We start from the raw sequence: 22,170 nt of genomic DNA, 5'->3' as shown, positions 1-22,170 counted from the left end.
GTGCAGCCCCCCAAGCCCCGGAGGTACTTAGGAGGTGTGCAGATTCACACGGAGGCACGGGCGGGCGCACTTTCTCCTCCCCTCTGTGACCTGGGCCACCCTCTCCGAGCGCCCACGCACAAACTTCTCCAAACTCGCAGCCGTGGCTGCAGGGAGCCGTGACGGCCCGCAGGAAAACAAATGGGACCCCGGCCCCACAAACACACGCACGTGTGCCGCCCCACCCCCGGGGCCGGCGATGCTGGGGTTTGAGGGCGGGGGGGTGGCCTCGGCCCCTCTCCTCCCGGTGAGTGGCAGACGCGGGGTCGGGACCCGACAAAGGGCGGCGCGGGGCGAGGTGCCCGGTGTGGGATCGGCTCCAGGGCGACCCCAAACCGGCGTTCCTTTCCGGGGAGGCTGCGGCGCGTTACCTTGTAGGTTCTGGACTCGGATGTCGCTGATCTGTCCGATGAGCTGCTCGCGTTGGAAGTCCCGTTCCTGAGCAGCCATGAAGCGCTGGGCGGGCGTGTTCGGGCCGCCCCCGCCGCGGGCAGGCAGCTGGCTGGCGCGGGGCGGCGGGTGCGGGGCGCCCTGGCTCGCGTTCACGACCCCATCTGGGGGCGGAGGCCCCGGGGGGTGAGGGGAGGGGTGGGAAGGGAGTCTGGGCTCAGGCCGATCCCCCCCCACCCCCGGTGTTTGTTAGGTAGATTGTTTGGTTGCAGACACGCAGTGATGAGGCGCGGGGCCCCAACCCCGAGATTGTGATGTCTTAGGGGGTGGTGGGCCGGAGGACGCAGCCACGGGCTGAGCCTGAGGGTCCCAGGACCCTGCCCAGAAGGGCCCGCCCCGTCCCACCCCCACTCTCAGAGCCGTCCCTCACGCCCGGTCCCGGGGATGACCCCCTCCTACACACACAGGGGCACCCGTCAAGGCAGGTCCCTCTGCCCCCGCTCAGTTTGGAGAGGCAGCCCCCTGCAGGGTGCGGGGTGCTGAGCGGTGCCTGTCCACCGCTGAGGGCACCCCCAGGAGAGGCCAGGGCCTGGGAAGGGGCAAGCAAGTGTGGAAATGGAGTTAGGGGAGATTCTCTTCTATCTCCAAATTGGGGGGTGAGGGTGGCAAAAAAGGACTTCTTTCCTAAATTTGAATATTGGGTACCTTTCTGAGGAGGAGGCAGAGGCAGCAGACTCCTGGGGAGCTCGGGTCCCCGTGAAGCATGGGCCTATCAGGTACTGCGTGCGTGTGCTTCTTTTAATTCTTGAGCCTTGCAGGATCTTGTTTGGGACTCACGACATGCCTCAGGCAAGTTCTTTATGGGTTTTACAAGCAGGGAGAAAGCGACTCTCCGCAGTCGTGGGATTTGCCCACGGCTGTGGAATGAGTTAGGGGACCTGAGGCACCAGCCTCCCGCTCAGTGCTGTGGCCGCTTCCAGAACATGCCTGTGCACACACCTGCACACCCGCACATGCGTGCACACACACACACCCGCACACAATGGCTTATATATGGGATATTCCAGGAGAAAAAAAACGTGGGTTGTGTCCATCCTCACTGTGCTTATTCTACTGAAATGCTGGCCACCTGGGTGGGTGAGCTCCTCCTCCTTCACTAACAAATACCATGGAGTCCCCACGGGTGAGCCTACGGGGCCCTTGAGGCCGGTCTCTGAGGGAAACAAATCTGCCCTCAGGTCGATGACTGGCGGGGAGGGGGTGGACAGCCAGCACACAAGGGAACAAGATAATTACGGATGCAGGCAAATTCCAGAAAGGAGAAAAGCAGCTTGGGGCAAGGAACTGGAATGCGGACAGGCATCAGGAGAGGTCTGAGGACTGGCCTGGGAGCCTTGGAGCTGAGCAGAGGGATGGAGGGAGCCACCAGGAGACAGCCTTTGGGGCACGGGTCCCTGAAACAGGACCTGGGTGGCTCCCTGTGCACTGCCCTCTCCCAGGTACCCGAGGGGCCAGCCAGGGGTTGGCTGTCACTGCCGTGTGAGCTGACGCCCTGGGGGTAAGTTTGTCTAAAGGACGAACAGAAATATAACGCCAAGGTACAAATCGCTAGACTGCTTTTTTTCCCTCTTAGTTCTCCATTTGCCACGTTTCCCACCACGAGCACAAATTTTTCCATGAGACACAAAACCAGTAAGTTCTTTTTTAATCTCTCGAGGCTCTTCCCAGGAGCTGCCAGCCTGCCCCGGCCTCCTCGCCTGCAGGTCCGGAAGCCCGATGGAGGCCAGGGCACATGCTCCGGGCCCGAGGCGGGACCTGCCTTCTCCCCACCTTGCTTTGAAAGCGCACACTCCAAGGAGCAGCGTCTGCTCCCGGGTCCTGCAGGGCGGGGTGCTTGTAGCAAGGCACCAGCTGATTTTCGCCTCACCTGCTAGTCTTCTCCTGTTTTTACACTTTATTTTCCATAATTGCCATGGGGTAGAGTCGGGCTCAAAATCATTTTCTTTCCAAAGCAACGAGCCAAGAGGACCAGCCTTCCTGTCCATTGAGAGGCAGGTCTCAGGGAACAGAAGGCTTTGAGCAATGCGGTGCGGACGTTAGCTGCAGGAATGGGCCACTTTTCACGATACAAAGATGACTATTCCTTTTAAAAACATTGTAATTGACTTTGTTGGGGTGACATTGGTTAATAAAATTACATAGATTTCAGGAGTCCAGTTCTATAACACATCATCTGTGTATTGTAGCATGTGTTCACGACCCACAGTCAAGCCTCCTTCCATCACTACTTATCCCTCCTTTACCCTCTTCTACCTCCCCCACCCCCTTTCCCTCTGGTAGTCACCCTACTGTTGCCTGTGTCTATGGGTTTGAAGGGTTTTTATCTTTTTGCTTAATCGCTGCACCTTTTTCGCCCAGCCCCCCCCCTCCCCTCTGACAGCTGTTGGTCGTCTGTCTTCTGTCTATGAGTCTGATGACTATTCCTGGGAATGGATCGCTGCATCTGTGGGGAACATGGCCTAGGCAGTAACAGCTCCCTGGCAGGGAGGAGCCATCACCGCCGCTGATTAAGCGCCCACTGTGTACCAGATGTTAGATTACCAGCCTGGAGAACCCTAAAGAACTCCTCTCCTTTGCATCAAAATGCAAAGAGAATTTCGGGGCCATGATAAAACGGAATAGGAGCCCACGCTGAACAGGAGGCTCACCTCCAAACAGCCCCTGAATATTCATTGTTTTAAGGTATCCATATCACCCCCTCTTCGCTCCGGGGTCTCTCAGCTCTGGCCCTTCCTGATTGGTCTCTGTGCCACCTCCGGGCCATCAGTGCCGGCTTCACGATTTTATCCAGTGATCACGAGCTGCTGCAAGTCCTGGCCACGCCCCATCACCTCCAGGCCTCTGCTCATTCTGTTCCCTTTGAAATGTCCTTCCCCTCCCTTGCTCCCCCCACTTCGCCTTTACCTGGCTTACTCCTGCTCAGTGTGACCCACCTCAAGAGAACCTTCTCCAGCACTCCTTGGCCCAGCCGATGCCCATCTTACGCAATTTCCATAATCTTCAGCACCATTTCATAATTGCCAGAGCCTGCAGTCCCGTTCCTGTGTTGCATTGTAATACCGTGTGCTTGATGGTTTCCCCCCTTAAACTGTGAACTACTTGAGAACAGGGCTACGTGGTATTAATTTCTCCGTGTGCGCACTTAGCCCAGTGCCTGACATAGAGAGAGGTCTCAATATTGAGTGAACGGCCGAATGAATGGCTCTCATTATAGGCCCGAACTCAGAAAGCAGGGACCAAATAACAAACAGTTGACCCCCATGTCCTGGGCCCAGTAAACTTCTGAGAAGGTGATTTTGAAAAGCTTGCATGTTGGCCCTGGACAAAGCACGTGTACCACGCCATGAAATGCCTCTTCCTGGGGCAGAGGGGCGTGTGCCATCCAAGGGGGTTCGGTTATTTGCCCTCTTGCATGAATGAACAGTACTACTTTTCTTTTGCACTTTTATTTGGGGGGATGAAAAAGTATTCTGTCTGAAGGCTTGGTTTCCTGGGAGTTTCCAGAAACAGATTTGCTTGAAGTGGCCCAATGCTTCTAGAATCCTTGCCTTTGTTTAAAACTTGAGTTCTGCCAAAGGAAAGGAGGAAAATCCCAGAGAGCTCCTGATCCTGATCATCGAGCCCAGCCTCCTTCCTCCCGCGCAGGGGCTTCTCCAAGTCTGGCCCAGTGCACTTCCTGCCTCTGCTCATGGGGACCGATGGCTGTAGGCGGATGGACTGGACGGCGAGTTTGCCTCTTACATCCCAGACCCCTTTCAGGATAAGAATGACAAAGGGAGCCCCGGTGTCCACTCCCAGCCACTGCCAGGAGAGGAGTATGGCAGGGGTTTCCCACAGAGGGAAGCTGTTTTCTTGGGGACACCACCGTGACCCCTTCTGTAGGATCTGGACAGCCCTTCCTGAGTCAGGGCTCCTCTGGTCTGCACAGCAACCTCGTTAGGCCAGGGATTGTTTAGATGGGGCTGAAAGCCGCTCAGTAAACTGCCCAAGGTCACAGAGCAAGGCCAGACTAGACTTACTACCCAGCCACCCCCATCCCAAGTATGGCTGGACTTAGGCCACAGGCCAGACTAACACACCAGTTTGGTACTAGCTATCTCTACCCCTTGTCGTGTTGAGATAACATTTTTAAAAAGTCTTAGTTCCGTTAAAATCATAGTTCTCATCAGCATGTAAACACTTAGGATTTTCAAATTAAATCCAGTTAAGAAGCTATCCTTCAAATAGAACAAGAACATCTCCTGGGCAGGGTGTCTGCATTATGATGTCACAAGGCTGCACTGTAGCATAAAGACCCCCAGCCCCACCCCCAGACTCATATATTCACTTAACAAACATCAGCTTAATGCCCGCCCATGGCCTGGCCCTGTGCTAGGACCCAACGGTGGACAACACCCAGAATCAGCCTGCGAGGAGGGGCCCGGCTCAGGAGTTTGGACGTTATCGTAAGGACAGAGAGAAGCTTTTGGAACACTGAATGGGTTCGATCGTCCCTTTACTATAGTGTAGCGAAGGGGTCAGAGGTGTAGGCAGGAGCTCAGGAGACCTGCTAGTCTCAGTAACACAGGCTGAGATGGTCGTGGCCTCTAGCACAGTGGTAGTCATGGACATGGATTCCCAGGCCGTTCTGGAATTAACAGAGCCTGGTGGCCCGCTAAGGAGCCGCATGGCTCCGGTCCATATGCTTCTGCTTCCAGTGCTTGTGCGTGACTCCTATGCCCATTTCACTGCCAACTCCCCTGGGTGCCTTGCAAGCAGGACTGCCTGATTCGTGTTTGTATCACCGGAGCCAAAGGCCATGCCGGAGCTGGACAATCGTAGGTGCTGAATAAATGTTAGTTACGTGTATGAATCAACAAATTATATTTAAACATCACCAAGCAGAGACTCTAAGAAAACTCTGAGCCCTGGGTTCCTCTAGGGAGTCTGGGTCTCTTCCATATCTTAGGAATGCCAGGTATCTGCCTGTCTGCTGATTTTTTTTCCTGGTAAATTCTCTCCATTGGTTGCTACCTGCCTCCAGGAATGCTGCTAGACATAATGCAAAGGCTGGTGGCAGAAAGAATGTAAGGAACAGAAAGAATCCAGGTTCAAATTAAGGTTGAAGGACATGTGGTGTACTGGGCGGTGGGTGGGCAGACAGTGGAGGTCAGAGCTGTGTGACCTTAGGCAAGTTCTTAACCTCTCTGGGCCTTTGTGCTTTCATCTGTAAAACAAGGCCCAGAGTCCCTACCTGGCAGGACTGCTGTGAGATCAGATATATGTATATAGGGAAGAGATTTTTCAGTAAGAATCTTCAGTAAGATTCAGATCATTTCTATGTCTTAAAAGTAACTGCATATAGAAGAAAAACTATCCCTGCACTTGGGAGATTATCTGTACTGTCAAATAGTAATATGTTCTCTGGGGTTTTATTACTTTTTTGGTGCGTGGAGGTGTTGATGGGCAATTGAAAAAGTCCTGCCACTGAATGTCCCAATTTCCACAAATAAAACCCTTCATTTCTTCCAGGTCTGAATAGTCAAAGGCTGCTTCCATGGAGACACGCGGCTAGATTTTTTGTTTTTTCCTGCTGGCATTAGAACACTAAGGAGTACATTTTGTAGTGAAGCAAATGATCAAAACTTGTTTCCCCACAAAGCGAGAGAAATTGGCCATGTGAAGATGTGGGAAGAGACAGGATGCTACGGAGGAAGAGAAACATTTCAGAATCAAAAGCAAATTTTGCTGATGATGAGTCCATGTAGGGTGATTTAAAATCCACAGCTTGATGAAAAGAAGATAAAACGAAACCCCTGGGCCAAGCCTACCCCCACCCTCCGAGCTGACGCTCCGAACACAGGCAAGTCATTGCAACAGATGTATGGTGTGTGCTGCTCCTGCCTGCAGTGCAGTTAACGTTCGCTGAGAACGCACTGCTGGCTGAACATTGCGCTCAGGGCTTTGCATGACTCATTGAATCCTAGCAACAACCCTGTGAACGGATATTATTATTGTCCAGAACGTACTTATTAGGAAACTAAGGACCTGCCCTCACCCTGGGTCCTGCCCTCACTCAGGGTCCTGTCTTCACAGAGGTTCCTGCCCTCACTGTGGGTCCTGCCCCGACTCTGTGTCCTGACGTCACTCAGGGTCCTGCTCTCACTGTGAGTCCTGCCCTCACTTAGGGTCCTGCCCTCGCTCTGGGTCCTGCCCTCACTCTGGGTCCTGCCTTCACTCCGGGTCCAGCCCTCACACTGGGTCCTGCCCTCAGTTCGTGATCTGCCCTCACTCTGTGTCCTGACGTCACTCAGGGTCCTGCTCTCACTGTGAGTCCTGCCCTCACTTCGGGTCCTGCCCTCACTCTGGGTCCTGACTTCACTCTGTGTCCTGCCCTCACTTCGGGTGTTGCCCTCACTCTGGGTCCTGTCCTCACTCTGGGTCCTGCCTTCACTCCGGGTCCAGCCCTCACACTGGGTCCTGCCCTGACGCTGTGTCCTGACTTCACTCTGTGTCCTCCCATCACTTTAGGTCCTACCCTCACTCTGGGTCCCTGTCTTCACACAGATTCCTGCCCTCACTATGGATCCTGTCCTCACTCTGGGTCCTGCCCTCACTTCGGGTGTTGCCCTAACTCTGGGACCTGCCCTCAAATCGGGTGTTGCCCTCACTCTGGGTCCTGCCCTCACTCTGGGTCCTGCCCTCACTCTGAGTCCTGACTTCACTCTGGGTCCTGCCCTCACTTAGGGTCCTGCCCTCACTCTGGGTCCTGCCCTCACTTCGGGTCCTGCCCTCACACTGGGTACTACCCTCACTTTGTGTCCTGACTTCACTCTGGGTCCTGCCCTCACTTCGGGTGTTGCCCTCACTCTGGGTCCTGCCTTCACTCTGGGTCCTGCCCACACTCTGGGTCCTGCCCTCACTTCGGGTTCTGCCCTCACACTAGGTCCAGCCCTCACTTTGGGTGTGGCCCTCACTTCGGGTTCTGCCATCACTCTAGGTCCGGCCCTCGCTTTGGGTGTTGCCTTCACTCAGGGTCCTGCCCTCAGTCTGGGTCCTGCCATCACTTCGGGTGTTGCCCTCACTCTGGGTCCTGCCCTCACTCTGTGTCCTGACTTCACTCAGGGTCCTGCCCTCACTCTGGGTCCAGCCCTCACTTCGGGTCCTGCCCTCACTCTGGGTCCTGCCCTCACTCTGTGTCCTGACTTCACTCAGGGTCCTGCCCTCACTCTGGGTCCAGCCCTCACTTCGGGTGTTGCCCTCACTCTGGGTCCTGCCCTCACTCTGAGTCCTGACTTCACTCAGGGTCCTGCACTCACTCTGGGTCCTGCCCTCACTTCGGGTTCCGCCCTCACACTAGGTCCTGGCCTCACTCTGGGTCCTGCACTCATTTCGAGATCTGCACTCACTCTGGATCCTGCCCTCACTCTGTGTACTGCCCTCATTCTGTGTCCTGACTTCACTCAGGGTCCTGCCCTCACACTGGGTTCTGGCATCACTGTGTGTCCTGACTTCACTCTGGGTTCTGCCCTCACTTCGGGTCCTGCCCTCACACTGGGTCCTGGCATCACTGTGTGTCCTGACTTCACTCTGGGTCCTGCCATCACTTCGGGTGTTGCCCTCACTCTGGGTTCTGCCCTCACTTCGGATCCTGCCTTCACTCTGGGTCCTGCCCTCACTCTGTGTCCTGCCCTCACTTAGGGTCCTGCCATTACTCTAGGTCCTGCCCTGACTTCGGGTGTTGACTTCACTCAGGATCCTGCCCTCACTCTGGGTCCTGCCCTCACTTCGTGATCTGCCGTCACTGTGGATCCTGCCTTCACTCTGGGTCCGACCCTCAGTCTGTGTCCTGACTACACTCAGGGTCCTGCCCTCACTGTGTGTCCTACCCTCACTGTGGGTCGTGCCCTCACTCTGGGTCCTGCCATCACTCTGTGTCCTGCCCTCACTCAGGGTGCTGCCCTCACTCTGGGTCCTGACTTCACTCTGGGACCTGCCCTCATTTCGGGTCCTGCCCGCAGACAGTGTCCGACCCTCACTTTGGGTCCTGCCCTCACTCTGGGTCCTGCCCTCACTTCAGGTGTTGCCCTCACTCTGGGTCCTGCCCTCACTCTGTGTCCTGACTTCACTCAGGGTACTGCCCTCACTGTGGGTCCTACCCTCACTCTGGGTCCTGCCCTCACTTAGGGTCCTGCCCTCACTCTGGGTCCTGCCCTCACTTCGGGTCCTGCCCTCACACTGGGTACTACCCTCACTTTGTGTCCTGACTTCACTCTGGGTCCTGCCCTCACTTCGGGTGTTGCCCTCACTCTGGGTCCTGCCCTCACTCTGGGTCCTGCCCTTACTCTGGGTCATGCCCTCACTTCGGGTCCTGACTTCACTCAGGGTCCTGCCCTCACTTCGGGTCCTGCCCTCACGCTGGGTCCTGCCCTCATTCTGGGTCCTGCCCTCACTTAGGGTCCTGCCCTCACTCTGGGTCCTGCCCTCACTCTGGGTCCTGCCCTCACTTCGGGTGTTGCCCTCTCTCTGGGTCCTGCCCTCATTCTGGGTCCTGCCCTCACTCTGGGTCCTGCCCTCACTCTGGGTCCTGCCTTCACTCTGGGTCCTGCCCACACTCTGGGTCCTGCCCTCACTTCGGGTCCTGCCCTCACTCTGTATCCTGACTTCACTCTGTGTCCTGCCATCACTTTGGGTACTGCCCTCACTCTGGGTCCTAACTTCACTCAAGGTCCTGCCCTCACTCTGTGTCCTGCCCTCACTCTGTGTCCTGACTTCACTCTGGGTCCTGCCCTCACTTCGGGTTCTGCCCTCACACTAGGTCCAGCCCTCACTTTGGGTGTGGCCCTCACTTCGGGTTCTGCCATCACTCTAGGTCCGGCCCTCACTTTGGGTATTGCCTTCACAATGCGTCCTGCCCTCACTCTGGGTCCTGCCCTCACTTCGGATCCTGCCCTCACTTCGGATCCTGCCCTCACACTAGGTCCTGGCCTCACTCTGTGTCCTGCCCTCACTTAGGGTCCTGCCATTACTCTAGGTCCTGCCCTGACTTCGGGTGTTGACTTCACTCAGGGTCCTGCCCTCAGTCTGGGTCCTGCCATCACTTCGGGTGTTGCCCTCACTCTGGGTCCTGCCCTCACTCTGTGTCCTGACTTCACTCAGGGTCCTGCCCTCACTCTGTGTCCTGCCCTCACTCTGTGTCCTGACTTCACTCTGTGTCCTGCCCTCACTCTGGGTCCTGCCCTCACTTCGGGTCTTGCCCTCACTCTGGGTCCTGCCCTCACTCTGTATCCTAACTTCACGCAGGGTCCTGCCCTCATTGTGGGATCTGCCCTCACTTCGGGTTTTGCCCTCACTCTGGGTCCTGCCCTCACTCTGTGTTCTGCCATCACTCAGGGTCCTGCCCTCACTCTGTGTCCTGACTTCACTCAGGGTCCTGCCCTCACTCTGGGTCCAGCCCTCACTTCGGGTGTTGCCCTCACTCTGGGTAATGCCCTCACTCTGTGTCCTAACTTCACTCAGGGTCCTGCACTCACTCTGGGTCCAGCCATCACTTCGGGTGTTGCCCTCACTCTGTGTCCTGCCCTCACTTAGGGTCCTGCCATTACTCTAGGTCCTGCCCTGACTTCGGGTGTTGACTTCACTCAGGATCCTGCCCTCACTCTGGGTCCTGCCCTCACTTCGTGATCTGCCGTCACTGTGGATCCTGCCTTCACTCTGGGTCCGACCCTCAGTCTGTGTCCTGACTACACTCAGGGTCCTGCCCTCACTGTGTGTCCTACCCTCACTGTGGGTCGTGCCCTCACTCTGGGTCCTGCCATCACTCTGTGTCCTGCCCTCACTCAGGGTGCTGCCCTCACTCTGGGTCCTGACTTCACTCTGGGACCTGCCCTCATTTCGGGTCCTGCCCGCAGACAGTGTCCGACCCTCACTTTGGGTCCTGCCCTCACTCTGGGTCCTGCCCTCACTTCAGGTGTTGCCCTCACTCTGGGTCCTGCCCTCACTCTGTGTCCTGACTTCACTCAGGGTACTGCCCTCACTGTGGGTCCTACCCTCACTCTGGGTCCTGCCCTCACTTAGGGTCCTGCCCTCACTCTGGGTCCTGCCCTCACTTCGGGTCCTGCCCTCACACTGGGTACTACCCTCACTTTGTGTCCTGACTTCACTCTGGGTCCTGCCCTCACTTCGGGTGTTGCCCTCACTCTGGGTCCTGCCCTCACTCTGGGTCCTGCCCTTACTCTGGGTCATGCCCTCACTTCGGGTCCTGACTTCACTCAGGGTCCTGCCCTCACTTCGGGTCCTGCCCTCACGCTGGGTCCTGCCCTCATTCTGGGTCCTGCCCTCACTTAGGGTCCTGCCCTCACTCTGGGTCCTGCCCTCACTCTGGGTCCTGCCCTCACTTCGGGTGTTGCCCTCTCTCTGGGTCCTGCCCTCATTCTGGGTCCTGCCCTCACTCTGGGTCCTGCCCTCACTCTGGGTCCTGCCTTCACTCTGGGTCCTGCCCACACTCTGGGTCCTGCCCTCACTTCGGGTCCTGCCCTCACTCTGTATCCTGACTTCACTCTGTGTCCTGCCATCACTTTGGGTACTGCCCTCACTCTGGGTCCTAACTTCACTCAAGGTCCTGCCCTCACTCTGTGTCCTGCCCTCACTCTGTGTCCTGACTTCACTCTGGGTCCTGCCCTCACTTCGGGTTCTGCCCTCACACTAGGTCCAGCCCTCACTTTGGGTGTGGCCCTCACTTCGGGTTCTGCCATCACTCTAGGTCCGGCCCTCACTTTGGGTATTGCCTTCACAATGCGTCCTGCCCTCACTCTGGGTCCTGCCCTCACTTCGGATCCTGCCCTCACTTCGGATCCTGCCCTCACACTAGGTCCTGGCCTCACTCTGTGTCCTGCCCTCACTTAGGGTCCTGCCATTACTCTAGGTCCTGCCCTGACTTCGGGTGTTGACTTCACTCAGGGTCCTGCCCTCAGTCTGGGTCCTGCCATCACTTCGGGTGTTGCCCTCACTCTGGGTCCTGCCCTCACTCTGTGTCCTGACTTCACTCAGGGTCCTGCCCTCACTCTGTGTCCTGCCCTCACTCTGTGTCCTGACTTCACTCTGTGTCCTGCCCTCACTCTGGGTCCTGCCCTCACTTCGGGTCTTGCCCTCACTCTGGGTCCTGCCCTCACTCTGTATCCTAACTTCACGCAGGGTCCTGCCCTCATTGTGGGATCTGCCCTCACTTCGGGTTTTGCCCTCACTCTGGGTCCTGCCCTCACTCTGTGTTCTGCCATCACTCAGGGTCCTGCCCTCACTCTGTGTCCTGACTTCACTCAGGGTCCTGCCCTCACTCTGGGTCCAGCCCTCACTTCGGGTGTTGCCCTCACTCTGGGTAATGCCCTCACTCTGTGTCCTAACTTCACTCAGGGTCCTGCACTCACTCTGGGTCCAGCCATCACTTCGGGTGTTGCCCTCACTCTGGGTCCTGCCCTCACTCTGTGTCCTGACTTCACTCAGGGTCCTGCACTCACTCTGGGTCCTGCCCTCACTTCGGGTTCCGCCCTCACACTAGGTCCTGGCCTCACTCTGGGTCCTGCACTCATTTCGAGATCTGCACTCACTCTGGATCCTGCCCTCACTCTGTGTACTGCCCTCATTCTGTGTCCTGACTTCACTCAGGGTCCTGCCCTCACACTGGGTTCTGGCATCACTGTGTGTCCTGACTTCACTCTGGGTTCTGCCCTCACTTCGGGTCCTGCCCTCACACTGGGTCCTGGCATCACTGTGTGTCCTGACTTCACTCTGGGTCCTGCCCTCACTCTGTGTCCTGCCCTCACTTCGAGATCCGCCCTCACTCTGGGTCCAGCCCTCACTTCCGGTTCTGCCATCACTATAGGTCCTGCCCTCACTTCGGGTGTTGCCTTCACTCTGGGTCCTGCCCTCACTCAGGGTCCTGCCCTCACTCAGGGTCCTGCCCTCACTCTGGGTCCTGCCCTCACTCTGGGTCCTGCCCTCACTTCGGGTCCTGACTTCACTCAGGGTCCTGCCCTCACTTCGGGTCCTGCCCTCACGCTGGGTCCTGCCCTCATTCTGGGTCCTGCCCTCACTGTGGATCCTGCCTTCACTCTGGGTCCGACCCTCAGTCTGTGTCCTGACTACACTCAGGGTCCTGCCCTCACTGTGTGTCCTACCTTCACTGTGGGTCGTGCCCTCACTCTGGGTCCTGCCATCACTCTGTGTCCTGCCCTCACTCAGGGTGCTGCCCTCACTCTGGGTCCTGACTTCACTCTGGGACCTGCCCTCATTTCGGGTCCTGCCCGCAGACAGTGTCCGACCCTCACTTTGGGTCCTGCCCTCACTCTGGGTCCTGCCCTCACTTCAGGTGTTGCCCTCACTCTGGGTCCTGCCCTCACTCTGTGTCCTGACTTCACTCAGGGTACTGCCCTCACTGTGGGTCCTACCCTCACTCTGGGTCCTGCCCTCACTTAGGGTCCTGCCCTCACTCTGGGTCCTGCCCTCACTTCGGGTCCTGCCCTCACACTGGGTACTACCCTCACTTTGTGTCCTGACTTCACTCTGGGTCCTGCCCTCACTTCGGGTGTTGCCCTCACTCTGGGTCCTGCCCTCACTCTGGGTCCTGCCCTTACTCTGGGTCATGCCCTCACTTCGGGTCCTGACTTCACTCAGGGTCCTGCCCTCACTTCGGGTCCTGCCCTCACGCTGGGTCCTGCCCTCATTCTGGGTCCTGCCCTCACTTAGGGTCCTGCCCTCACTCTGGGTCCTGCCCTCACTCTGGGTCCTGCCCTCACTTCGGGTGTTGCCCTCTCTCTGGGTCCTGCCCTCATTCTGGGTCCTGCCCTCACTCTGGGTCCTGCCCTCACTCTGGGTCCTGCCTTCACTCTGGGTCCTGCCCACACTCTGGGTCCTGCCCTCACTTCGGGTCCTGCCCTCACTCTGTATCCTGACTTCACTCTGTGTCCTGCCATCACTTTGGGTACTGCCCTCACTCTGGGTCCTAACTTCACTCAAGGTCCTGCCCTCACTCTGTGTCCTGCCCTCACTCTGTGTCCTGACTTCACTCTGGGTCCTGCCCTCACTTCGGGTTCTGCCCTCACACTAGGTCCAGCCCTCACTTTGGGTGTGGCCCTCACTTCGGGTTCTGCCATCACTCTAGGTCCGGCCCTCACTTTGGGTATTGCCTTCACAATGCGTCCTGCCCTCACTCTGGGTCCTGCCCTCACTTCGGATCCTGCCCTCACTTCGGATCCTGCCCTCACACTAGGTCCTGGCCTCACTCTGTGTCCTGCCCTCACTTAGGGTCCTGCCATTACTCTAGGTCCTGCCCTGACTTCGGGTGTTGACTTCACTCAGGGTCCTGCCCTCAGTCTGGGTCCTGCCATCACTTCGGGTGTTGCCCTCACTCTGGGTCCTGCCCTCACTCTGTGTCCTGACTTCACTCAGGGTCCTGCCCTCACTCTGTGTCCTGCCCTCACTCTGTGTCCTGACTTCACTCTGTGTCCTGCCCTCACTCTGGGTCCTGCCCTCACTTCGGGTCTTGCCCTCACTCTGGGTCCTGCCCTCACTCTGTATCCTAACTTCACGCAGGGTCCTGCCCTCATTGTGGGATCTGCCCTCACTTCGGGTTTTGCCCTCACTCTGGGTCCTGCCCTCACTCTGTGTTCTGCCATCACTCAGGGTCCTGCCCTCACTCTGTGTCCTGACTTCACTCAGGGTCCTGCCCTCACTCTGGGTCCAGCCCTCACTTCGGGTGTTGCCCTCACTCTGGGTAATGCCCTCACTCTGTGTCCTAACTTCACTCAGGGTCCTGCACTCACTCTGGGTCCAGCCATCACTTCGGGTGTTGCCCTCACTCTGGGTCCTGCCCTCACTCTGTGTCCTGACTTCACTCAGGGTCCTGCACTCACTCTGGGTCCTGCCCTCACTTCGGGTTCCGCCCTCACACTAGGTCCTGGCCTCACTCTGGGTCCTGCACTCATTTCGAGATCTGCACTCACTCTGGATCCTGCCCTCACTCTGTGTACTGCCCTCATTCTGTGTCCTGACTTCACTCAGGGTCCTGCCCTCACACTGGGTTCTGGCATCACTGTGTGTCCTGACTTCACTCTGGGTTCTGCCCTCACTTCGGGTCCTGCCCTCACACTGGGTCCTGGCATCACTGTGTGTCCTGACTTCACTCTGGGTCCTGCCCTCACTCTGTGTCCTGCCCTCACTTCGAGATCCGCCCTCACTCTGGGTCCAGCCCTCACTTCCGGTTCTGCCATCACTATAGGTCCTGCCCTCACTTCGGGTGTTGCCTTCACTCTGGGTCCTGCCCTCACTCAGGGTCCTGCCCTCACTCAGGGTCCTGCCCTCACTCTGGGTCCTGCCCTCACTCTGGGTCCTGCCCTCACTTCGGGTCCTGACTTCACTCAGGGTCCTGCCCTCACTTCGGGTCCTGCCCTCACGCTGGGTCCTGCCCTCATTCTGGGTCCTGCCCTCACTGTGGATCCTGCCTTCACTCTGGGTCCGACCCTCAGTCTGTGTCCTGACTACACTCAGGGTCCTGCCCTCACTGTGTGTCCTACCTTCACTGTGGGTCGTGCCCTCACTCTGGGTCCTGCCATCACTCTGTGTCCTGCCCTCACTCAGGGTGCTGCCCTCACTCTGGGTCCTGACTTCACTCTGGGACCTGCCCTCATTTCGGGTCCTGCCCGCAGACAGTGTCCGACCCTCACTTTGGGTCCTGCCCTCACTCTGGGTCCTGCCCTCACTTCAGGTGTTGCCCTCACTCTGGGTCCTGCCCTCACTCTGTGTCCTGACTTCACTCAGGGTACTGCCCTCACTGTGGGTCCTACCCTCACTCTGGGTCCTGCCCTCACTTAGGGTCCTGCCCTCACTCTGGGTCCTGCCCTCACTTCGGGTCCTGCCCTCACACTGGGTACTACCCTCACTTTGTGTCCTGACTTCACTCTGGGTCCTGCCCTCACTTCGGGTGTTGCCCTCACTCTGGGTCCTGCCCTCACTCTGGGTCCTGCCCTTACTCTGGGTCATGCCCTCACTTCGGGTCCTGACTTCACTCAGGGTCCTGCCCTCACTTCGGGTCCTGCCCTCACGCTGGGTCCTGCCCTCATTCTGGGTCCTGCCCTCACTTAGGGTCCTGCCCTCACTCTGGGTCCTGCCCTCACTCTGGGTCCTGCCCTCACTTCGGGTGTTGCCCTCTCTCTGGGTCCTGCCCTCATTCTGGGTCCTGCCCTCACTCTGGGTCCTGCCCTCACTCTGGGTCCTGCCTTCACTCTGGGTCCTGCCCACACTCTGGGTCCTGCCCTCACTTCGGGTCCTGCCCTCACTCTGTATCCTGACTTCACTCTGTGTCCTGCCATCACTTTGGGTACTGCCCTCACTCTGGGTCCTAACTTCACTCAAGGTCCTGCCCTCACTCTGTGTCCTGCCCTCACTCTGTGTCCTGACTTCACTCTGGGTCCTGCCCTCACTTCGGGTTCTGCCCTCACACTAGGTCCAGCCCTCACTTTGGGTGTGGCCCTCACTTCGGGTTCTGCCATCACTCTAGGTCCGGCCCTCACTTTGGGTATTGCCTTCACAATGCGTCCTGCCCTCACTCTGGGTCCTGCCCTCACTTCGGATCCTGCCCTCACTTCGGATCCTGCCCTCACACTAGGTCCTGGCCTCACTCTGTGTCCTGCCCTCACTTAGGGTCCTGCCATTACTCTAGGTCCTGCCCTGACTTCGGGTGTTGACTTCACTCAGGGTCCTGCCCTCAGTCTGGGTCCTGCCATCACTTCGGGTGTTGCCCTCACTCTGGGTCCTGCCCTCACTCTGTGTCCTGACTTCACTCAGGGTCCTGCCCTCACTCTGTGTCCTGCCCTCACTCTGTGTCCTGACTTCACTCTGTGTCCTGCCCTCACTCTGGGTCCTGCCCTCACTTCGGGTCTTGCCCTCACTCTGGGTCCTGCCCTCACTCTGTATCCTAACTTCACGCAGGGTCCTGCCCTCATTGTGGGATCTGCCCTCACTTCGGGTTTTGCCCTCACTCTGGGTCCTGCCCTCACTCTGTGTTCTGCCATCACTCAGGGTCCTGCCCTCACTCTGTGTCCTGACTTCACTCAGGGTCCTGCCCTCACTCTGGGTCCAGCCCTCACTTCGGGTGTTGCCCTCACTCTGGGTAATGCCCTCACTCTGTGTCCTAACTTCACTCAGGGTCCTGCACTCACTCTGGGTCCAGCCATCACTTCGGGTGTTGCCCTCACTCTGGGTCCTGCCCTCACTCTGTGTCCTGACTTCACTCAGGGTCCTGCACTCACTCTGGGTCCTGCCCTCACTTCGGGTTCCGCCCTCACACTAGGTCCTGGCCTCACTCTGGGTCCTGCACTCATTTCGAGATCTGCACTCACTCTGGATCCTGCCCTCACTCTGTGTACTGCCCTCATTCTGTGTCCTGACTTCACTCAGGGTCCTGCCCTCACACTGGGTTCTGGCATCACTGTGTGTCCTGACTTCACTCTGGGTTCTGCCCTCACTTCGGGTCCTGCCCTCACACTGGGTCCTGGCATCACTGTGTGTCCTGACTTCACTCTGGGTCCTGCCCTCACTCTGTGTCCTGCCCTCACTTCGAGATCCGCCCTCACTCTGGGTCCAGCCCTCACTTCCGGTTCTGCCATCACTATAGGTCCTGCCCTCACTTCGGGTGTTGCCTTCACTCTGGGTCCTGCCCTCACTCAGGGTCCTGCCCTCACTCAGGGTCCTGCCCTCACTCTGGGTCCTGCCCTCACTCTGGGTCCTGCCCTCACTTCGGGTCCTGACTTCACTCAGGGTCCTGCCCTCACTTCGGGTCCTGCCCTCACGCTGGGTCCTGCCCTCATTCTGGGTCCTGCCCTCACTCTGGGTCCTGCCCACACTCTGGGTCCTGCCCTCCCTCTGGGTCCTGCCCTCACTCAGGGTCCTGCCCTCACTCTGGGTCCTGCCCTCACTCTGGGTCCTGCCCACACTCTGGGTCCTGCCCTCCCTCTGGGTCCTGCCCTCACTCTGGGTCCTGCCCTCACTCTGGGTCCTGCCCTCACTTCGGGTCCTGCCCTCAGTCTGGGTCCTGCCCTCACTTCGGGTCCTGCCCTCCCTCTGGGTCCTGCCCTCACTCTGGGTCCTTCCCTCCCTCTGGGTCCTGCCCTCTCTCTGGGTCCTGCCCTCAGTCTGGGTCCTGACTTCACTGCGTCTCCGCACTTGAACATGCCTTCGGAGTTCCCCGCCACGCCCCGGCTCCCTAGCCCCGCTCTAGCGCCGCCCGCAGCCGTTGAACCCGCCCCTTCGCGTTCCCCGGCCGGCCCCGGCGTCCTGGCCCCGCTCCTGTCCCGCCCCTTGCTCTCTCGGGGACCGCTACCGTAGGGGATCACCAGAGACCACGTTTCTCTGGGCACACTTACTGCGCGTTGGAATTCGCATTTTAAGCGGCACGTAGTACTTTCATTTTGATCGTGTTGTGGGCAAACGCTACCTAGCAACACACTGCCTCGAATACATCTCCACTCGGGCTCCGCCCCCCCGACTCCGCCCCCGCCCCCGACTCCGCCCCCCGCCTCCGACTCCGCCCCCCGCCCGCTGGCCAACCAGGGCCTAGTAAAGAAACCGGAACTCGACCGGACCGCGCGCCGGGGTCGGGCCTTTGGCTGCGCCGCACGGCACCGCGCTTGCGCGCGCCGTTTGTTGCGTCACTCGGCCGCGCCCAGGATCTCCGTGCGGCGGTCCTTGGTACTGGTGGCCGCAAGGGTCGGAGGTTGTTCTGTGCAAGTTCCCCTCGGGGCTCCCCCATGGAGGAGACGGCACTGACGGTTGCAGCCGCGGATGCTTGCACTTTCCCCTGGACGGCGACCAAGGCGTTGACCGCGCGGGCGCAGGAGCGATCGGTCCTCACGGCCTGTGTGCGGGTGTGAGCGGAGGTGACCGGAGCCAGGTAACGGAGGGGAAGCCGCGCTGTCGGCAGTCATCTGGGGTGAGGTCGCCACTCCTGTTTCCTTGCCGACGGCGCGAAGGGGCTGCCTGTGGGCGGGTTTTCTGGTCGTGGGCCGGGAGGGCGCTTCGTGGGCGTCTGTCTTTGCCCTGGGACACTGAGCCACGCGTGTTCCGAGACGGAAGCGGTTTTCCTCGTTCCCTGCACGGAGGAAGCCACAGAAACCGGCTCGGCCCTGTCGGGGCGCCTGTTATTACGTCCATTAAAATAGTTTCCTGGGGTTGTGAGTTTTAGAAGATTGTTTTAGTTACTGCGGGGAGCGCTGACAGTCGCACAAGCCTTGGAAGTCTGCTGAGATGTTTCGAATAGACTTTTAATTTCCCAACTTTTGTTAAGTCACCGACTCCTCTTCCCCGCTCCGCACAACTGGACAAAACTGTATACGTTTAGTTTTGTGTTTGTGTCTCTTTGACCTCTTCACTAGTTTTTTCAATTTGTTTCATACAAGACCACGTCTTGGTTCTGTTTCTAGAAATTATCTATACACCATGTGCTTAGTACTTTTTTTTTTGTAATAAGAGAAAGTATGAGAGAATATAGACCTTTGTTTCATGAAGGCTAGTAAGAAAATTTTCAAAGGTAGTAACTATTTAGTCGTTTTGCCTACTTCTGTATTTTCTTCTTTCCAGGCCGGAGCTACTCTGCCAGGGCTTATAAATTTAAATGACAATAACAGGTGTTATTTACGAGGAAATGAGTCATCTCTGCTTCTTCCAGCCATTTTTTTTTCCATAAGAGAGACCATATTAAACTTACATGTAAGTTAAAATTTTGACTTATAACTCACGTTGCTAAATTAAGATTGGAGATTTAGGTTAGACTCTGTAGTGCTTACAGGTATGGCTTTAAAAAATAATTAGCCAAGTGAGAAGTTGCAAAAATTAAAGCTGTGGAAGCCAAGCAGAATTCATACAGACTAAGAACTCTGAAGTTTTAATATGATAATGGTCAGAAATTGAGGCCGGCGGACACCTAATTTCAGACTGTGGCCCTCTGCATGTGACTTAACCTCTGGGAGGCTTGGGTTCTTCAGCTGTAAGGTGGGGGTAATGCAACTTTCTTGTCGTTGAATGGATTGGAAATAATGTGTATCAGTTGCCTGGAACAGCACCCCCGTAGGTGTTCAGGAAGGGGTTGCTATTTCTGTTAGGGAGAAGCAGTAATAAAAAGAATGGCATGGCTTTTAGGCTGTTTTGTATTGTATGAAAGTTCCCAGCTTGGTACCCTTCCGATGACCCTTGCCCCCTCAGTGGCAGCCACAGTGGCCTTTCTTTCCTTAGAAACTGCGCATCTGCTCCTGCCTCAGTGCCTTTGCACTTGCTTCTTCCGCTGCTTTGTCCTTTCTCACCTCTTCCAAGCCTCCGCTCAGTTAGGCCTCCTAACCAACTGTCTCCCCAGCGCCCTTAACAGAAGCTTTACTTGTCCCCATGTTCTTACTTATTTTGTTTGTTGTCTTGCCCTGCCTCTAGCAAGGTGAGCTCCATGAGGGCCTGGTTGTGGCCTGTTTTATTTACTGCTGTATTCCCGTTCCTAGGACATAATGTGCATTCATGTAAATGTTTGTTGGTTGATGAAACGATGTAAGTTCGCCACCTGTCGTCAGGGAGCCACCATGAAGGGGATATGAGTCTTGCACCTAAGTCACCATAAAATACTCTTTAAGAGAAGTGTTCTAAGGCAGGTTAAGTGAAAGGCTAGGGAGTTGAGAAAAGATTGATTGCTCTGGCCTAGGGAGTTCAAGCAGGGCTTCCTGGCAGAGGTGCTTTTTGAACGGGGCTCTGAAATGGAAGGGAGAATGTAACCAAGGTATGGAAGAGGGAAAGGAGTCAGTGAGGGGGGCAGCAGCGTGTTGACCTCGGGTCGAACACAGGATGTGTGAATGCAGTGTTGGGAAATAAGATTTAAAAGATAGGTTTGGAATAAGTGATGAAAGCCTTAGCTGCTGGGTTACAAAAACTGCACTCCTTTCTGTAAAGAGTGAGAAGCCATCCTGAGCTTTGAGGCAGGAGCCCGAGGTGGCAGAGGCGTGGTGTGCGGAGCAGTGTGGGAGCAGCAGGTGTTTAAGCTGGATTAGAGACGGGAGCGACATGGAGGGCGAGGCCATATTTCTGAAAGGTGGACTCTGTCTGGCACCCTTGCCCGGGCACCCAGTTTGGGTGACATGGGTGACAGAGCCATGGTCAGAGCAGGAGGAGCAGCAGATCGGGCCAGGAGACAGCCTGAGTGCCACGTGCCCGTGCTCTGCCTCCGGACTGAACAGGGACCCCAGTGGGAGAGGCAGCAGCCTGCGAACGAGACCTGGGGTCTCGCCCTGCTGCCCGCCAGCCCCCGAGAAGCTGCTGCACGTCTGTGCCTGTTTTCTGACTGGGCGGGTGACTCTTATACACGTGGCTTTGGAGCGTGGCATCGCTCCTGCCCACTTCCTCCAACACAGGATGGCCGCGCCCAGAGGTCTTTCCTCGGGGCCCTGACCACAGGCCTTTGCCAGCTTTCGTGAAAGTGAAATGTCGAAAGAGCTGGGAGAGGTTTAAAGCTGTTAATGTACTTCAGTTGGCGTAATTTCTAAACCTCACTGACTTTGGTGATGGTGCTGCCTACTGTGAGTCTTTTTTTAAAAAATATTTTATTTGTTTATGTTTAGAGAGAGGGGAGGGGAGGGAGCAAGAGGGAGAGAAACATCGATGTGAGAAACTTGCCTTTCATACGTGCCAGGACTGGGGACCCAACCCACAACCCAGGCACGTGCCCTGACTGGGAATTGAACCTGCAACCCTTTGCTTTGCAGAACGACGCGCAGCCCACAGGCCGGGGCTGTTAGTCATCTTGTAAAGCAAATTTAATTTAGGTTTTCCTCGTGGATGTTAGAATCTTGGTCCATTTTTCCCTATTTCTTAAATTCGCAATTTCATAATTTTATTTCCTTTGAGATGTATTTATTTCATTTGCAACATACTTGCATTTAGTGCAAGTTAACAAGTATTTGTAAATATTAGTAAGTGCAGTTGTGAAAATTGTGTTACAATTTAGGAAAAAAAAGCTGGAAACTCTGAGTCTTTGGAAGCGTGTTTAAAATTTGAATAGGTCATTTTCAGAATTTTCAGTTCTCTCAGCTGTTGAGGTCAGGGACTTCCGATCATTTTTATAACTCCCGTGCCTGCCACAGAATAGCTGCTCAGGGGGCCACATATAAATAGCGGTACCAGCTGGGGGCAGGTGTGCCGGGGGGCGGGACCTTCCACGCACTCCCTCTGAGAGGCCGGGTGGCCAGGTACCCACCTGGCGCTCCTCATTGTCATCGCTGGTGAAGTGAAACTTGGCAAGTTTTCTTGTTCAGCTGTGTTTCACCCTGGCCCTGCCTGGGAGCCAATCCTTAAGGATAAAAAATCGTCTGTCTCGGGGTCCCCAGCCCTGACGGACTTGCAGTTAGAGAGAGTGGGAGCAGAGCTTTGCCAGGCCCGGGAACTGTCACGCAGCTCGTTCCTCGCATGACATTCGCACTGATGCCCTGTTTTCAGAGCGAACGGCCGATAATTCACTTACTTAGTTTAGCGGCTGAAGGCTGCTTTATAATTTGACAGCTTGGAATTTTTACGTAGCTTGCTGCCCCTCCCCCACCCTCCTTCATACACACGTAGCTGCATGCGTGAACAAACCACCTTAGTTTAGAAAGGCTTGTAAATCACACTTGCCACTCTAAATGAGTA

The sequence above is a fragment of the Furipterus horrens genome, unplaced genomic scaffold (assembly GCF_987537825.1).
Source record: "Furipterus horrens unplaced genomic scaffold, mFurHor1.1.pri manual_scaffold_16, whole genome shotgun sequence".
In the NCBI taxonomy this organism is placed as follows: domain Eukaryota; kingdom Metazoa; phylum Chordata; class Mammalia; order Chiroptera; family Furipteridae; genus Furipterus; species Furipterus horrens.
The sequence above is the reverse complement of the archived record's forward strand: the minus strand, read 5'-3'. Positions refer to the sequence as shown.